The sequence below is a fragment of the Lemur catta genome, chromosome 5 (assembly GCF_020740605.2).
Source record: "Lemur catta isolate mLemCat1 chromosome 5, mLemCat1.pri, whole genome shotgun sequence".
Lineage (NCBI taxonomy): Eukaryota > Metazoa > Chordata > Mammalia > Primates > Lemuridae > Lemur > Lemur catta.
The window spans coordinates 25,835,961-25,852,766 of record NC_059132.1 but is presented as its reverse complement, the minus strand read 5'-3'; the positions used below and the strand labels follow the sequence as shown (position 1 = coordinate 25,852,766).

Below are 16,806 nucleotides of genomic sequence, written 5' to 3'. Positions count from 1 at the left end.
AAATATCAGGTGACTTACGCAAGGTCAGATAAATAATAGAGTACAACTGCCATTTGAGAATGGGTCTCTTCGATTCTAAAGCTGCTACCATGCTAGTCTGTTAAAAAAAAAAAAGAAGACATTTTTAAATCTGAAGTTAAGAAAGTATTCAATTATTCCCTAAGCGACATCTTCATTGTATAATTGCTTGTTACAAAGTATACTTTTTCAAGCTATTCAGATTCCCGTCTTATCCAGCTGCTCTGAAATGCCTTTTTTGTGTTTCCTGGACCTGGACTCATTTTCACATATATATCAGTCATGGGTACATGAAGGTTTTATTAAGGCTCGGCCATTCCAAGGCGTGGTGTGAAGAAAAAGGTGGCTTAGATAATAAAAGATGATTGAAGAGTTCTCCCTGTACCCTCTTAAAATGAATAACACATGGCCATTTATGTCAAAGAATTTCCTTTTACCTGAGCTTGGTAATTTCCAAGGGTCATCTTGGTTAAATTAGCTTTTAATTCCAAAATATTGTTGCTGGAAATGTTCCCGCTAGTCAATTCACATGTCCTGAATAATACGATTTGAGCCAAAATTGAAAGTGCTGGTAAAATAAATGAGCACTATCTGCCACATTACCTTTGGAAACAAGTTTGTCTTTTTTTATTTTTAACTGAAAGAATTTTGCCAGTGTAAGTTGTTACTATAATGCATATATCTGACAGTCCCGAGAAACAGAGATACTCTTCAGAAGAATCTTTTCTGGCTAACTTGAGGTCTCCCCACCGTGACTTTCAAGTGTGGACTGAGGGATGTTTTATTCTGTCTACTCATTGTAGGCAGCTTTTTTCTGCCAATTTTTGAGTACAAGAGTGGGAGGCATCTTGCTTGTTAACCTTTCTGACATACTCACATTGTATAGAATGTCGGGAAAAGTGAAACTTACTGCATCTTCCTTATACCTAAAGTATATACAGAGAGCCATTAATAAAATAGAGGTAGAAAAGGGAACTTCAAGATAGCTGTGTAGAGGCATTCAGCACTTGCCTCCTCTACAAAGAAGAACCAAAACAGGGAGTAAGATAATCCCACATCAAATAGACCGTCTAAGAGAGAACAATGAAATTCAGCAGGGGAGTGACAGGAAACTTCTGAGGTATGGAATGAAGGGGAAGTGAAGCAACTGGCCGAGCTGGGATTTGTCCAGAGCCAGGAGAAACTCCCCAGTGCGGGGAGAAAGGTAAGCAAGAGATCCCCAGTGGTGCACATTCCCATCATGGACTCCTGTTATCCTAGTTACAGAAGAGCCCCTGAGCCCTTGTGGGCTCTAAGACTAGTATAATAGAGCTACCTGGAGTTCGTGCAACGGCACTGTTCTTCAGAGGGAGTTCACACTGGGCCCTGCATACCCCAAGACTAAAGTCACTGCAGCAAGATGCCATTTTGAGGGCCCAGCTCCCGCCAGGTTACATCCTGCCTGGGGCCCAAGAAATCCTGCATCTCCACATCCCTGGAGCCCCACTGACATCCCCCTGTGTCTGCCCAGATGGTAGCAGTGTCATGACACCAGCTGAGCCCAGTGGTATAGGTGGGTTCTCCAACACTCTAACCCTTGCAGAGTCCTCTGCCCTGGGGAACAGGTGGTGGAAGGTGCACCAGGACAAAGGGAACCTGTGTGTACTCCCCAGAGTCTGAAAGCTATCTGCCTGGGGCCACTGCTACAGACACCAAACTTGCCCTCTGTAAGAGCAGAAATTATATTAATTGGGCTTCTCCAGAGAAATGGAATCAAGAGAGAGAGAGAGAGAGAGTGTGTGTGTGTCTTTTTTTTTTTTTAAATAAGGAATTGGCTCATGTGACTTGGGAGGCTGATGGGACCCTAAATGTGCAGTCTGCAACCTGGAGACACAGGAGAGCTGATGGTGTAGCTCCAGTCCAAGTGTACATGCCTAAGACCCCAAAAAAGCCAATGTTTCAGTTTAAGACTCAAGGCAGGAAAAAAATCCCGCCTTACTCAAGGAGGGTCAGCCTTTCTCAGGCCTTCATCTGATTGGATAAGGCCCACCCATGTTAGGGAGGGTTATCTGCTTTACTCAGTCTGCCAGTTCAAATGTTTGTCTCATCTAGAAACACTCTCACAATCACAGCTAGCATTGGGGCGGGCGGGGAGCATTTTTATTTTAAATGACAGGTAAAAATTCTGTATATTTATTGTGTATAACATGACATTTTAATACATTTATACATTGTGGAATGGCTAAATCAACCTAAGTAATATATGTATTACCCCACATACTTGTCATTTTTTTTTGTAGTGAGAGCCCTTAAAATCTAGTCTCTTAGCAATGATGAAGCGTATAGCACATTGTTGTTAACCATAGTCTTCATGTTATACAATGGATCTCTTGAGCTTATTTCTCCTGTCTTATCCAGAATTATGTTTAACCAAATATCTGGGTACCCCTTTGCCCAGTCCAATTGACACAAACTTCACCATCCCAACTAATATCCCAAATAAGTCTTAAAAAATGGTTATAATTGGGTTTGCTATGAATTTGTAATCTCCACTGTTGTCTTACTGTCTGCGCTTCCTGCCCAGGGAATAACCGCAAATCAGGGTCCCTGAAACTGCTCATAGTATTAATGATTCCCTTTCTAAGGGATGGCTTGAGCAGTTTGGAGGGGTGTGGATAATACTTGACATTGTAATTAAAAGCAAAAAACGGGACAAATTAAATCTCTTTAACCAGTTTTGGGCTCTTAGTATTTGATGATTTGTTTATTTCTAGTTAAAATTATTAAAGTACCATCTTGTCCTCAACTTTGGCAAACCCTAAAACATCTCTTCTGCTTTCCTTTTCTCCTGTATTACTAGCTTTGAGGTATTGGGAGAGCTCTAATCCCTTCACCTTCTCTTAGGAACTAAGATAGACTTTCTGAGACGCTCCTTTTCATGTCTCTGTACCTGCCCCTTACCTGCTCATTCCGCATCCTTTCGACACTGACAGCTCCATCATTAGTTCTCTTTTCTCTCCCTGTTACACGAGCCAGTTTGAGCATATTGAATCAAGTAAGTGCTAAATTGTGTGTGGCAGAGTGTAACTGCTGCAGGAGATCAGAAGAGGTAGTCACAAAAGGAAGCAAGAAGGAAACAGACGTGGGAGCTGGGGCCCAGAGCATGAAGGGCTCAGTGCAGGGCTGCTGTTGAGCATTTACAGTGCACCAGGCACCACGCCAAGCAGATCAAATGCATGTGCACTCACACACTCTTCCAGGAGGGATGCTGTGATCACCATGTTCCAAGTGAAATAGAGGTTTAGGAAAGGCTCTATGACTAGTAAGTAATGGGACCTGGGGCCTGGACTCAAAAATTCCTTTTTTGGAGGGATCTAACCCTCACGCTTAGGATTAATTCTTTGTGGTTCTAAAACCTATGATCTATACCACTGTGTCTATGAATTTGGCTGGGCAAAGGAAACAAGGCAGAGAAGGAACATACTTTAGCGTAAGAAAGATCATATATGACAAACGCACAGCTAAAATCATAGCGAATGGGGAAAAGGTAAAAGCCTTTCCTCCAAGAACTGGAACAAGACAAGGGTGCCCACTGTCATCATTCTTATTCAACAGAGTACTGGAAGTCCTAGTCAGAGCAGATGGGCAAAACCTGTGGTCGAGACCATTCTGATTCCAAAACCTGAGGTGGGTGGAAACCATTGTGTCTATGGATTTGGCTAGACAAAGGAGGCAGAGAAGCCATTGTGAAAAAATTATTTCAGTTGAACAAATTCACAGAATCTATTATCAGCAAGTTCTTTATTAGGAAGTTATTTTTGGAATTAATTCTAAGGTAGTGAATTCATCAAAGTGTGGTTTTGTACTTTCAAGGAAGTCTTAGAATTTAAATTAAAATGTAAATCTGCTCCCATCATTCCCTTGGTTAACAGATTCCACTACTGTTTGGTCACACAAAGAATAAAAATCCAAACTCCTTGGTAACTACTTCTGCAGGATGCTCTGTTGATCCTTGTCCCTTCCCACCTCTCTGAATTCATTTCCTACTCCTTACCTTGCATAGACTGGCGTGACACCACGCTGGTCACATTGCCAGTTGGCATTCTTGGTGACCCTCAAATGTACCAAACTCATTTTTCCCTTACCTGGATCTTTCCATGCCTGGCTCCCTTACATCATTTGGGTTTCTTCTTAGAGACAACTTCATGGACCTCTAGTCTTCTGTGTATCTCCTACTCCGCCTCCTACTCTGCCTCATTCTTCTCCACAGCACTTCATAGCTCTGGCCATATGATGCTCTACGGTAAGGGGGAAAGAAGGGAAGAAGTCATGTCTTTGTTCATTGAGCGAACAGGATTCTCCAGTATCCAGTTGTTCTGTTCTGCAAAAACATGGATGAAGTAGGGAAAGAATATAAGAGCTTAGGAGTATAAGCAAAAGAAATAGCAACAGACATCTTCTCTGGACAACTGCTTCATCTCTTTAGCTTAAGGCCAAACATAATTGTGGAAATTGGTGACACATCTGAAAGACTGAGAGTACCTCTGCTGCTATCTTTTGGAAGGCCAATTTGGACATCAAAACTTGAAGAGAGAGCCAAATTAATAGGTAAGACAGCACTCGTGCCAGGAGTATTCATGCTAGCTTTTGTATTTCTGAATTTATCCCTGAAACCTTTCTCACATGTATCAAAAAGGCACTGGGCCCTTTGAAGCTGTGAGTTGAAGTCTCATGAAAGACACTGTCATATACAACTGACAGCTTTTCCTAATGAAAATAGAAGACAACGCAGGTGGCTCCCTTGGGGTGTATACCCAAGTGAAAGAATCTATTTTGGGTAGGATTTCCGCAGCGTGCATTTTTAATATCACTCGGGCCAGCATCTTAATTGGGCTTTACTGGTGGGAAGTGCTCACCCAGCAGCAGGGATTGCCATGGTAGGAATTTAATCTGAACACTTGGCATAGGCCTAATCATATTTCACTTATTTTCTTTTATGTGCCTGCTTAAGATAAATGAGTCCCCTCCTTTATCAACAATAGCTCAGGATTTATAAGCTCACATTTTTCACCTAGGACAGGGGATGTAGCAACTTGCACTTTATTATCCATCTCTCATTTTCTTCCCTTCAAACAATCGATAAATTCCCCGCCAATGTGTCTTTTTAAAGGTTGCTTACAAGTTGCTGTTTCAGAACAATGTGCTGGCACTGGTTTTTATGCCTAAGTAGTCCCTGAATCTAGGTGTGCATTTGGAGCGATTTACAAGAGTTTTTGTAAGCATTTCCTAAGCTAGACTACACGTCACACAAGATGCCCTAATTATAGCCTCTCTGAGTAGTGGGTATCAGTTCCCAGTAACAGCTGACATTAGTTGTTGTCCAGGTTGTATCCCATTCCTGTATATCATAAAATAGGACCTTTTTTTTTTTTAAAAAAAAAAAAAAAGTACAATAGACCTTAATATTTCTACTGTCCAGCTACCCATTATGGAGTGGAAGAAAACAGATTCAAAAGATTCATTCAAAGGACTTGTCCATGTTAGTACCGACAGCTAGCAGAAGGGTCGAGGCCAGAAGCCAAGTGATAGACTCTTCCTGTAATCCCATAGCATGTGCTTACATTTCCTTACAAACATTTTTTAAGGGTAATCTTTAATGTCTAGAAGTATATGGCAATCCCCACGCTAATGTAGCTGTTTCCTCAAATGGCCAGCCAGCATAGTACCGGCTGGGGTTTATTGATTTTTTAAGCCGCACTTCCTTGTAGGAGCTGTAATTGTGGTTCTTTTCAGTTGTTAGAAGCTTGCAATGTAGAAAGAGAAAAATAATAGGAGGGTATGGTCAACCCTGCAGTGGCTCTTAAAGCATATGCTCTGAATTGACTCTGAATTGCTATAATTTCATTAGCCACACCAGTCATATGCAGGTGGGGAAATACAGTCAAACACGTACCCAAAGAATACAGAGCAGCAAAGTGTTGAAGACAGTGGCAACTTTAGCATTCTCTGTCCCTCAGTGACACTCTGTTGACCCTCCCTGGGCATGTAGCTTGGGTGAGTAACCTCTGTTATTCAAAGCTACTGAGATTTTTGCTGTCCGTTACCATAGTGTATCCTAGCCTCTTTTGACTGATACACATGGATTATCTGTTTTAACTCTCAATCTAGAAGCTTTCATTATCTTGCTTACCGTAGTGTCCAGATACAAAGCACGAACCTTAGAAAGGGTACCTAGGAAGGGGGTGAGCCAGCATTCTGACCCATGCAGTCTGATTCCAGACCTCATATTCTTAGCCAATAGAGCAAAAGGCTGTGTGTGTGTGTGTGTGTGTGTGTGTGTGTGTGTGTGTGTGTGCGCGCGCGTGCGCATGTATTCTCTAGTTACTGAGGAAAGATGGTTTCTGAAGGACTGAGAAGAATCAAGGAAGGCTTTCCAAAGAAATTGATAGCAAAGCCCTAAAAGACAAGTGGAAACGAGGCAATTTGGTAGTAAAGAAAATTAGACTTATTCCTTATGTATGTGTTTTGGGAATGGCAGATAATCCTCCTTTCTTTGATTTACTTACCCCCAGGAAAAGTATAGAGTAAAGAATGCCTGTGCATACATTACTGTTAGCAACCAGGACATACGGAATGTTTCAAATACAGTGGTCTTGGATCTGTGAATCATTAAGAGCAATATTATGAGATATTTACAAAACAGAAGTGAGAAATCAGTCTTGACCCCCTGAGCTACCAAAGAAATTTGACAGTTACATATGTCTTACGTTAATATTCTCTCTCTCTCTCTCTCTCTCTCTCAAACACACACACACACACACACACACACACACACACACACACACACACACTTCTAACCAGTATATGAGGTCTGTCCGGAAAGTATCCATCCATGTAATATGAAAAATAGAGACATTTATTGAAGCAGATACAAAATATAAGAAACATTGTACACAGGACAATGACACCTCAGTCCCTTTCAAAGTAGCACCTTAGGACCTCATACAGTTCTCCCAGCATCTCTTAACCTAACCCGTAAACGTTCAACATTCTCAGGTGTTCTGCTTGTTGTAGGCCTTCCAGAATGTGGATCATCTTCAACAGATTCTTGACTATCTTTGAAGTGTTTATGCCACACTTCTATTTGGGCTGCACTCATTGCCTTGTCCCCGAAAGTCTTCTGAATCATCTGAATAATTTCCAAGGAGGAATACTCAAGCTTAATGCAAAATTAGTTGCCTATGAGTTTGTCTTATCTGGCTTTTATTTTCTTTAGGTATGTTCCTTCAATGCCTAGTTTGTTGAGGATTTTTATTATGAAGGGGTGCTGAATTTTATCAAATGCTTTGTCTGCATCTAGTGAGATGATCTGGTTTTAGAGCATTTCCAGCACCTCAGTAAAATCCCTTGAGCCCATTTACAGTCATTCTCCTTTTCTACTCTCAGCCCCAGGCAACCACTAATCTTCTTCTATCTCTATAGATTTGCCTCTCTGGACATTATATATAAATAGAATCATGCAATATATGTTGTTTTATGTTTGGCTTATTTTACTTAGCATGATGATTTTGAGGATTATCCATGTTGTAGCATGTATCAGTATTTCCTTCCTTCCTTCCTTTTTTCCATCCTTCTGTCCTCCTTTCCTTCCTTTCTTTCTTTATTTTTTAGTATTCCTTTTGATTGCTAAATAGTATTCCATTACATGGATATAGACTACTTTATTTATCCGTTCATCAGTCAGTTGATGAACATTTAGGTTATTTCCACTTTTTGGCTCTTATGACTTATGCTGCTGTGAACATTTATGTGTAATTCTTTGTGTGGACATAGGTTTTCATTTGTCTTACGAAGAGAGCTCAGAATGGAATTGCTGGGTCATGTGGTAAGTCTATGTCTAATTTTTTAATAGTCGAGCTCTTTTCCAAAGTGGCTATACCATTTTGTGTTCTCCTTAGTGGTACATGAGAGTTTCTGGTATCTTCACATCTTTGCCATAATGGCCACTCATATGTTTTCCTTTAGATTGGAAGCTTCCAGAAGGGAGGGATACTGTCTGAAACTCTTCATATCTCTTTAGCTATCATTTAGCACAGGGCTGGACACTCAGTTGGAGCTTAATAGTACAGCATAGAGTGTACTGGGTAAGGAGTTTTGTTTTGGAGTTAGACTGCCAGGGTCTCTGAGCACCAGTTTTTTCAACCGTGAGGTGGGGTTAACAGTGCCTACCATCTACAGTTATCATGAAGATTAGTGACTATAACGCACATAATGTGTTTTGTCGAATGTACATGGAAATGGTAACTTTTGTTATTAATGTTTTAAAATTCATATGGATGGACATTTTCTAAACAATCTCTGTTTTAGCCAATTTCTTTTTTTTCTCTTGCGGTTACATATTTAGGTATGGGCAGTGTACTGTGCCCCAGAGATGGAATAATAAGTAACATCTTATCCCTCAACTCAAGAACTTTAAAGTCTAGTGACTACAGACATAGATATAAATGAACAATTACAATGGCATGTCATATGAGATAAGATATGAGGAGATATGAGATGGGAGATATGAATTAGAAATCCCACATGGGCTCAGAAAAGATATCTGACTATAACCAAAGGACAGGAGAGAGGAACAGGATTGGGAAGAGTGCCAATGGCCAAGGGAGGGACATGGAATAGTTACAAAGACTCAAAAAGGGAAGGAGTTTGGAAAAATCATTAGCATGCTGTGTGACATAGTAAAGGGAGACTGACAAGTGTGGAGAAGTGGACAAGTACAGATCAATACATTTGTTCTTTACTTTTGGTGTTCCTCTCATAATACATTTTAGAGTCTGAGACACTACAAGAAGATTCAATCTGCAAATGGTAGAGGTGACCATTTATAGGTTAAAATATAAAGGGATGAAAGAGTAGTCTCAAAACATAATACTCTAACACAGTATTTCTCAAATTTTAAAAAATTATTGCCTCTTCCTTCCCCAGGAGGATTTTTTAGTTTTTTTTTTATTTATCCTCTGACATGAAATTTTCATACCACAGATATATGTGTATATACTCTATACATAAGCTTATTTATGCTTTCTATATTAAAAGAGTAAATTTTTTTTCATTCTCCCAACCTTTCAATAACCAATTTTCACCCATTGGGGACTATATCCCCTTGGTTGGGAATGCATGGTCTTTTTGTTTGTTTGTTTCAGCATATTACAGGGGTACAAATGCTTAGGTTACTTATATTACCTTTGCCCCACCCAAGTCAGAATTTCAAGTGTGTCTGTCCCCCAGATGATGTGTGCCGCACACATTAAGTGTGAATATACCCATCCCCTCATCCCTGCCACCTGCCTGACACCCGATGAATGTTACTACTAGATGTGCACATAAGTGTTGATCAGTTAGTACCAGTTTGATGGTGAGTACATGCGTGTTCTGAAAGATTAGAATCTGGTGTAGGAATAGGTATAGGTTTTAACATTTTTGTACTCCCCACACTACCTTTCAAAATGCAACTATTTGGAATGAATAAATTCCATCACTCAACAAGAATTTGCTAAGTCCATACTATTTGCCAAGCAATATTTTAGGAACCGAGACTACAGCTATGAACAAAACAGTAAAAAAAAAACCACCCCTCATGAAGCTCACATTCTAATGCAATCTGTGTGTGGGTGTAACGGTTTTGCCCTTGGATCAGAACTAAGGAACGCCTGCCATTAACACTGCTCCAGCAAGAGAGAGTCTTGAGACCTGCTTACTAAAACAGGACTTGGCATGACTTCAAGCCTGCAAATGTGCTGACGGAATTAAAAACCTGTCTGATGCTGACGCAGCAGGAAAATCAGAGGAGCAAGAAATAGCACTTTCCTAAAATCAACATAGCAATTTCCAGCCCCCATCCCACAAGGGCCGCCAGGAAAGTCCATCTCACGCAGGATTTTGCAGATGTCATGGAGTCTTGCCCAGCACCAGTGGAGAGGCCCTGGGGGCACTGGTCATTGTCCTGGCCATGCTAAGGGAGTTGTGGTTCCACCCATGGCATTCCTTGAGGTCCAGAGGTTCTGCTATCCCTCTGCCACTCTTGGATGAGAAACCTGAAAGACTGGAGTCCTGCAGCCATTTCCCTATGAGACCTTAACCCCTCCTGGGGACACCGGCATGACCATGGTCTCTAGAACTCATGGGAAGCACAGATCTAGGTCCACCCCTTAGTTAGAAAATATCTCCTCTTCTTGCTTCCATTCTCAGCACACCTAGCACAGTCCATTTAATGAGATTTACCTTTTACAGAAGATAGGAAATCCCATTGCCATTAGGCTGCCTCTGCTGCTTCATTTTCAAAATCTCTAAGGCAAGTAATTACAAAGCCTGGGAACCTGTTTGAGATGGTGAGGAAGGGGATCAGAGGCCAGCATGAGAGATATGAGGGAAGAGACAAGTTAACACTTCAATCTGTTTGTATTGCCACTCTCAAATCTCTTATTTATTCTATACTCATCTTGTAGAAAATGGTCTGTTCAAAACAACCAACTAACCAGTCTGGAGTAGATCAAGAATAAAGACCATATTCCATAATCCTTGCATCAGTCCCCAGATTCTACCCACCTCTGTCCCTGCCCCTAGGCCCTGTCTCCCCTGAAAGATCTAACTGGTTGAGGGGAGGGGGTGTGACACTCTAAATTGGACTGAGAAAACAGTAGGATTTGCTCCTGTGTTCTTGAAAACTCCTATTCTGAGTGAGTACCACGCCAGGTGTGGAAGGTGGTCACTGGTGACACTGTGATGAACCGGACAGTCCTTCAGTCCCCTGCCCTCACTGGGAGTACAGTGGGAGCCAGGCTTCCTACTTCTGTTTCAGATGCACTTTATAGACTTCAGGACCATTCACCGGACAGCGCTCCCTCAGTCAAGACCAGCTACCCAGCTATCTGGCTACTAGAATGTTCCTGCTTGCCTTAAAATTAGTTTCACCATTTAAAGAAGAAAATAAAATATTGTGTATTTTTCTAATTACTTTGGGAATGATTCTCAGTCTGCTAAATAGCTGTTTTATGTCTTACTGGGAAGGAAGTTGTGCTTCAGAACTAACCTAAAACTCCTATCTTAATGGTACCCCCCATACTTTCTGTAGTTAAAGGTGAAATGATTTTAAGTAAGGCTGATCTCAAGATATTTTTATGTGTCTCCAATCCATTCTCACTGCTCCAAAGCTATAAAGGAGACTTTCTAAATGTGGGAACATATTTAGTTGATTACCCAATCTGCTTTGTATTATACTCTAGAAATAGAGGCCAATAACAAAAGGTCACACTGTTCGATAGACATTTTTCACCAAATACCTTTAGGCAGACCTGGAAACAGGGAAGCAGGCTAGAATGAAGCTAATGATGCATAAGAATAGGAAGAACCTGTAAGTGGAAGAAATGATAGAGATTTGACAAGTCTGGGGTGAGTTTTCTGCCACGAGAGGTGTGTATGGAAAGATTAAATAATTACTCACAAAGGAGTTAATTGACTATTGGATTAGATGTGTGTTTCTCAAACTTCGGTCATTCCTGTGCCTCCTTTACTATTTTTTCTGTGGCTTTGTACCACCTGTATTATAAACTGTCTTATAGGACAGGATTTGGAGGCGTCTTCTCTTTTTGTGACTCTTCATGGCATGCCACATGAAATGATGCACACAGAAGGCTTTCCAGAAACAGCAGAAGATTCCTTCTTGTTATGTGTTTGGGGATGGGAGCCAGATGGGTCGTAATCAGGAGCCTCTAGATCCTGGGAAAGTGGAATGAAGATGTTCTCCCATAAGAATAGATGATGTTAGTCTTGAGGTTGAGGATGGTCCTATCTAATACAGCTGAGTGCAATTACCAAATGAGCAAAAATCAGTGACAGTAAGAAATCTAGATACAATAAGGATAATACTATTGAAGATTAGGTTAGGATAATAACTAAGAGTATATAGTCTGAATTGGAAAGACTTGGGTTCAAATTCCTGGTTCTGTCATTAACTAGCTGTGTGATTTTGAGCAAATTATTTACCAAAAAATGTGCTCACTTGTCAAATAAGGAAAATAATAACTATTTCACAGGGTCATTGAAAAGATGACATGAGATAATATATGTGTAGTACTTAGTAGATGATGTAAAGTATACATTCTTGACAAATGTTGATTTTTAAGATAAATCACTGAGGAAAGATTTATTTTTTGTTATATAAGTTTTTATTGCAATTAGTGTGTATAGAAAACTGTAAAAAATTAGAAAGTACAGGTAAGCAAAAAGGAAAACAAATCACTCATAACCCAGACATGAAAAGATACTAAATATTAACATTTGAATACATCTCCCCCTAGAATTTTGCCCCTATAAAATTTCCATTAGAATTTTTTCTGTTATATCCACATGATTATATGCATTATCAGTGTTTAATATAGTTATTTAAAAATGAGCTTATTTTTCATATTTCTTTAACTGATTATTTCCCTCAATAATGCATCATGAATATTTACCTATGCTCTTAAATATTCCTGTACAAGAGCTACCTAGTATTCCATTATATTATAATAGATTCAATTATCTTTTTAACATGTAACTTTCAGATAGTTCCTAGGTTTTTATTTTTCCTGTTATCACTGGCATAGTAATGAACTCTATAGTTAAATACTTTCACAGTTGTGAGATTATGTCCTCGTGATAAAATACAAGAAGTAACATGGTAGTTCTTAGTAATAATAGAGAAAATGAGATAATGAAAAGCACACAGTAATCAGTGCATGGCAAGTAATCCATAAATCAATCAACAAATAAAGGGTAGGGGGTATATGTATGTAATGTCAGAGGAGAATATAATTGGAATCAGCTTGCTGAATACCCCAAATATAATCTTTTATTTAAGAATATTTAAAAGTTCTTGTTTGTTTTATAAAAACACATCATGCCAAAAATATAAACGAATAAATAAAAACCAAAACAGTTTAGTCAGTTTATAGATGTCAAGTTTCATGTGTGTTTCTGTGAAAAAGTCTGCCTCTCTGGCTAGCAGAAATGATGAAGAATAACCCAACATGAGCGCTAATCTATATGTCTATTTTGAGAGGGTTGGAGGTACCTTCGGATATTTGCTTTTGCTTCTTTCCCTTCGTTGTGTGTTCTACTTGCTGCTGGTGAGACAGGGACATGTCTTCTAGCCTCCTGCCTCTCATGCTGGGTTTGAAAGCCCAGTCAGGGGCCCTCTTGGCAGAGCTGTCCCCGCACGTGCCAGAAACAGAAATATACAGATGGCACGCCATCCATGAAAGAACAGTATTGACCTGCAGGATCTGTGCTGACCCACAGGCTGAAGTGCTTTTATAAAGAAGGGGTAGGGGGAAGTGCCCACTGCCCACTTGGTCATTCAACCTCCTGTGTGGAATCTGTACTGAATGTACTGAGGAATATGGCACAGAGGCAGTGCCACAGGGGAAAAGCTGCAGGAGTCTGAGATGACATAGTAACATAGGTCGGGGGGAGACTGTAGCAAACTAGACACCATATATTGTGTCCAAGCATGGTGGTTGCTGACCTCGGTGGACAGTGGCCATGTGAGACGGCAGTCTCAGAATTGCCAGGGGTTCTAGTTCTCAGGAGGAGCTAGAAACCTGTTTTGTTTTTTTAATTCAGCTACTTCAGTTTTCAAATGTTACTGGACAATCGATGAACACATTAAAAACACATGTATGCATAGTGTGTGTGTACACGTACAATCACACACACACATTGCTTGGGGGGAGGAAACCTGATAGAAGGACAGAGACAGAGCTAGACTTCTTTGAATGTTTTTTGCTTTGTAGATTTGACTTTCGTACCACATAAATAGTTTGCAGATCTATAAAACAAAATTGGACTTTAAAAAAGTAGTCATGAAAAATTAAGAGGAAAAAAAATATGAAACAATTAAACCTCACTGGGTGTCAGGCTGGTGGCCTGACCACACAGAAAGGAATTATTTCAAGTGACTTTGAAACTGAGCAGTTTGACTGTACTTTCCTAGTGGGATAAGCTTTAAAGATTTTAAAAATTGACAAATTTTCAGTTGTTTTTATTAAAATAATGTTAGTATGGTGGTGCCATTGGTATTCTAAACTGTTAAGTGTGTGTTGTGGGTTAAATCAAATAAGTAACCATGTTAGTGTTATTAAAAACAGCAATTTTGGAAGAAAGGTAATAACACTGTGAAATCCATGAGGTCAAATGGAAATCTTTAAGTCCTGAATTTGAATTAAAGTTTCATGTAAAATCAAGGTGTATTTTAATGAAACAAAACTTACCTTCTTGCTCTGTACACAGACACAAAGGCTAATCCAGTAGCAATGAGCACCCAATGCTCCCAGCTTGTGGTCTCTAAACACCAATTTCCACTAAGATAAACCAGGGCTTCTTACTAGAAATTACTGATTCCAGGCCTGGGGCAAAACTATGTAAGATAATCCTGGAGTATCTTATGCTAGAAGCAAGAGGACCATCAAAGATCACCAGGCAATATTAAAAGGACTCAGGAGTCAACATGAAGAGACTTTTCTGACCAGAGGTAGGATGGTTAGATCATAGGAATAATAACTGTGCTAGAATGAAACAAATCAAAGTGTTCACAGTGATATTTTAAAAATAAAAACCTTTCTTGGTTTGGGAGATATTAGGTAACCAATTCACTATTTTGAAAATCAGTAAATAAATAAAGGAGGAAAAAATCAAGCTCTGTCAAGTTCCTCTACAAACTGTAATTTAGGGTGAGTAAATGTTTGCTGAGATGCAGTTTCTCTTGATAGAATATTCCAGCTAATAAATTAAGAAGAAATAATAGAGTTAGGATATAACTGGTTTGAAACCTCTAGTGAAATCCCCTAGACAAAGGTCACCAATGGCTGATAACATCACGGCAAAAAATGTTATGTGCCTCCTGATGGAAGAATATCGCGTGTAGTAAGCAGAAAAACAACCTCCCCCCCAAGAGATATCCACGTCCTAATCTCAGATCTCGTGAATATGTTGCCTTACATTAGGGAAATTAAGATTGCAGATAAAATTGCAGTTGCTGATCTGGTGATTTTAAGGTGGGGAGATTATTCTGGATTATCCAGATGTGCCCAGTGAAATCACAAGTCTTTAGAAATGGGAGAGGGACCCAAAAGATTCAGTGTCAGAGTAACTGGATGTGAGAAAAGCTCAATCAGCCATTGCTGACTTTGAAGATGGAAGTGGGTCATAAGCCCAGGAACGTGGGCAACTCAGAGCCTAGAAAGAGCTGTGAAATGGATTGCCCCTTAGAGACTCCAGAAAGGAACATAGCCTTTCAGATACCTTGATTTTGGCCCATTCAGTCTTGGGTTAGACTTCTGACATACAGAACTGTAAGATAATAAATTTGTGTTATTTTATCTTTTTTTATTCCAGACTGTTATGGAGGTACAAACGTTTTGGTTACATAGATCGCTTTTGTACCATTTGAGTCAAAGTTATAAGTGTGCCCATCCCTCAGATAGTGTGCACTGTACCCATTAGGTGTGAATTTACCCATCCCTTCCTCCCCCTCCTACCTGCTTGATTTCCAATGAATGTTATTTCCATATTGTGTCATTTTAAGCACCATTATTTGTTACTGTAACCATAGAAAATTAATATACCCCATTGCCTAGGATATATTCTTTCTAGAAAACAGCCCAAATCTGATCAAGCTACTTGATATAACTACCAATTTATAGAAAATACAGCAGACACAGGAACACATTATGTGAAATTATGGAAATGTTCAGCAAAATCTAAACTCTGAGAAATTCTATTAAAAATGACAATTATCCAATAGAGTGTATGTATATGTATATGAGAGAAACTAACTTCGTAGATTTTAGGGAATGACCTAGTATTTTATGTAATAACCAATTGCTATAGGGAACTTAATTCAAATAAGGAAATTATAAAGAGAGAAAATATACATTAGTGAAATTTGAATGCTGATACTGGGCATTTGATATTAAGGAATGATTTTTATTTTAGGGTGTGTGGGGGTAGTACTGGGATTATGGTTATATTTAAAGAAAAGAGAGGAGTGGAGTTGGGTGTAATAGATAACAATGGCAAGTTAGGCATGGTGGCTCATGCCTATAATCCCAGCACTTTGGGAGGCCAGGGTGGGAGGATCTCTTGAGGCCAGGAGTTCAAGACCAGCCTGAGCAACATAGCGATATCTTGTCTCTACAAAAAATAGAAAAATTAGTCTGCCATGTTGGCACTCACCTGTACTCCCAGCTCCTCAGGAGGCTGAGGCAGGAGGATCGCTTGAGCCCAGGAGTTTGAGGTTGCAGGGAGCTGTGATGATGCCATGGCACTCTAGCCTAGTCAACAGAGTGAGACCATGTCTTAAAAAAATAATAACAGCCACAAAATGATAATTGTTAAAGATGAGTGATAGATACCTAGGTGTTTGATATTTATTTTTTCTACTTTTGTATATATTATTTCCGTAATAAAATATTAACAAAAATGTTAGTAACTAATTTGACTTCTTAAATGTTTTGTGATTCAAACAAGCCAGGTCCGACAGCTGGATTTGGCCCACAGGCTGCCAGTATGAAATTTCTGCATAGAGTTTTGGAAACAGGATCGTTCATTTTGACCTGGAGAATCATCCTTTTCTCTCTTCCCACTCACTTTGTGCCTCACTTCTTTCGGTGCTGCCTGGCAAAAAACAGCCCCTGCATCTGTGCACATGAATGACTAGGGGACACTACAGACTGCTCAACACAGAAATTTCTCAGAATAAGTGAACAAAAA

At 39.7% G+C, this 16,806-nt stretch overlaps 1 protein-coding gene across 1 annotated transcript in view; it reads left to right on the top strand.

Moving 5' to 3' along the window:
* The window catches only part of SGCD (sarcoglycan delta), a 354,497-nt gene that overhangs the window by 145,486 nt on the left and 192,205 nt on the right, over positions 1 to 16,806 (top strand). The window lies entirely within an intron of this gene.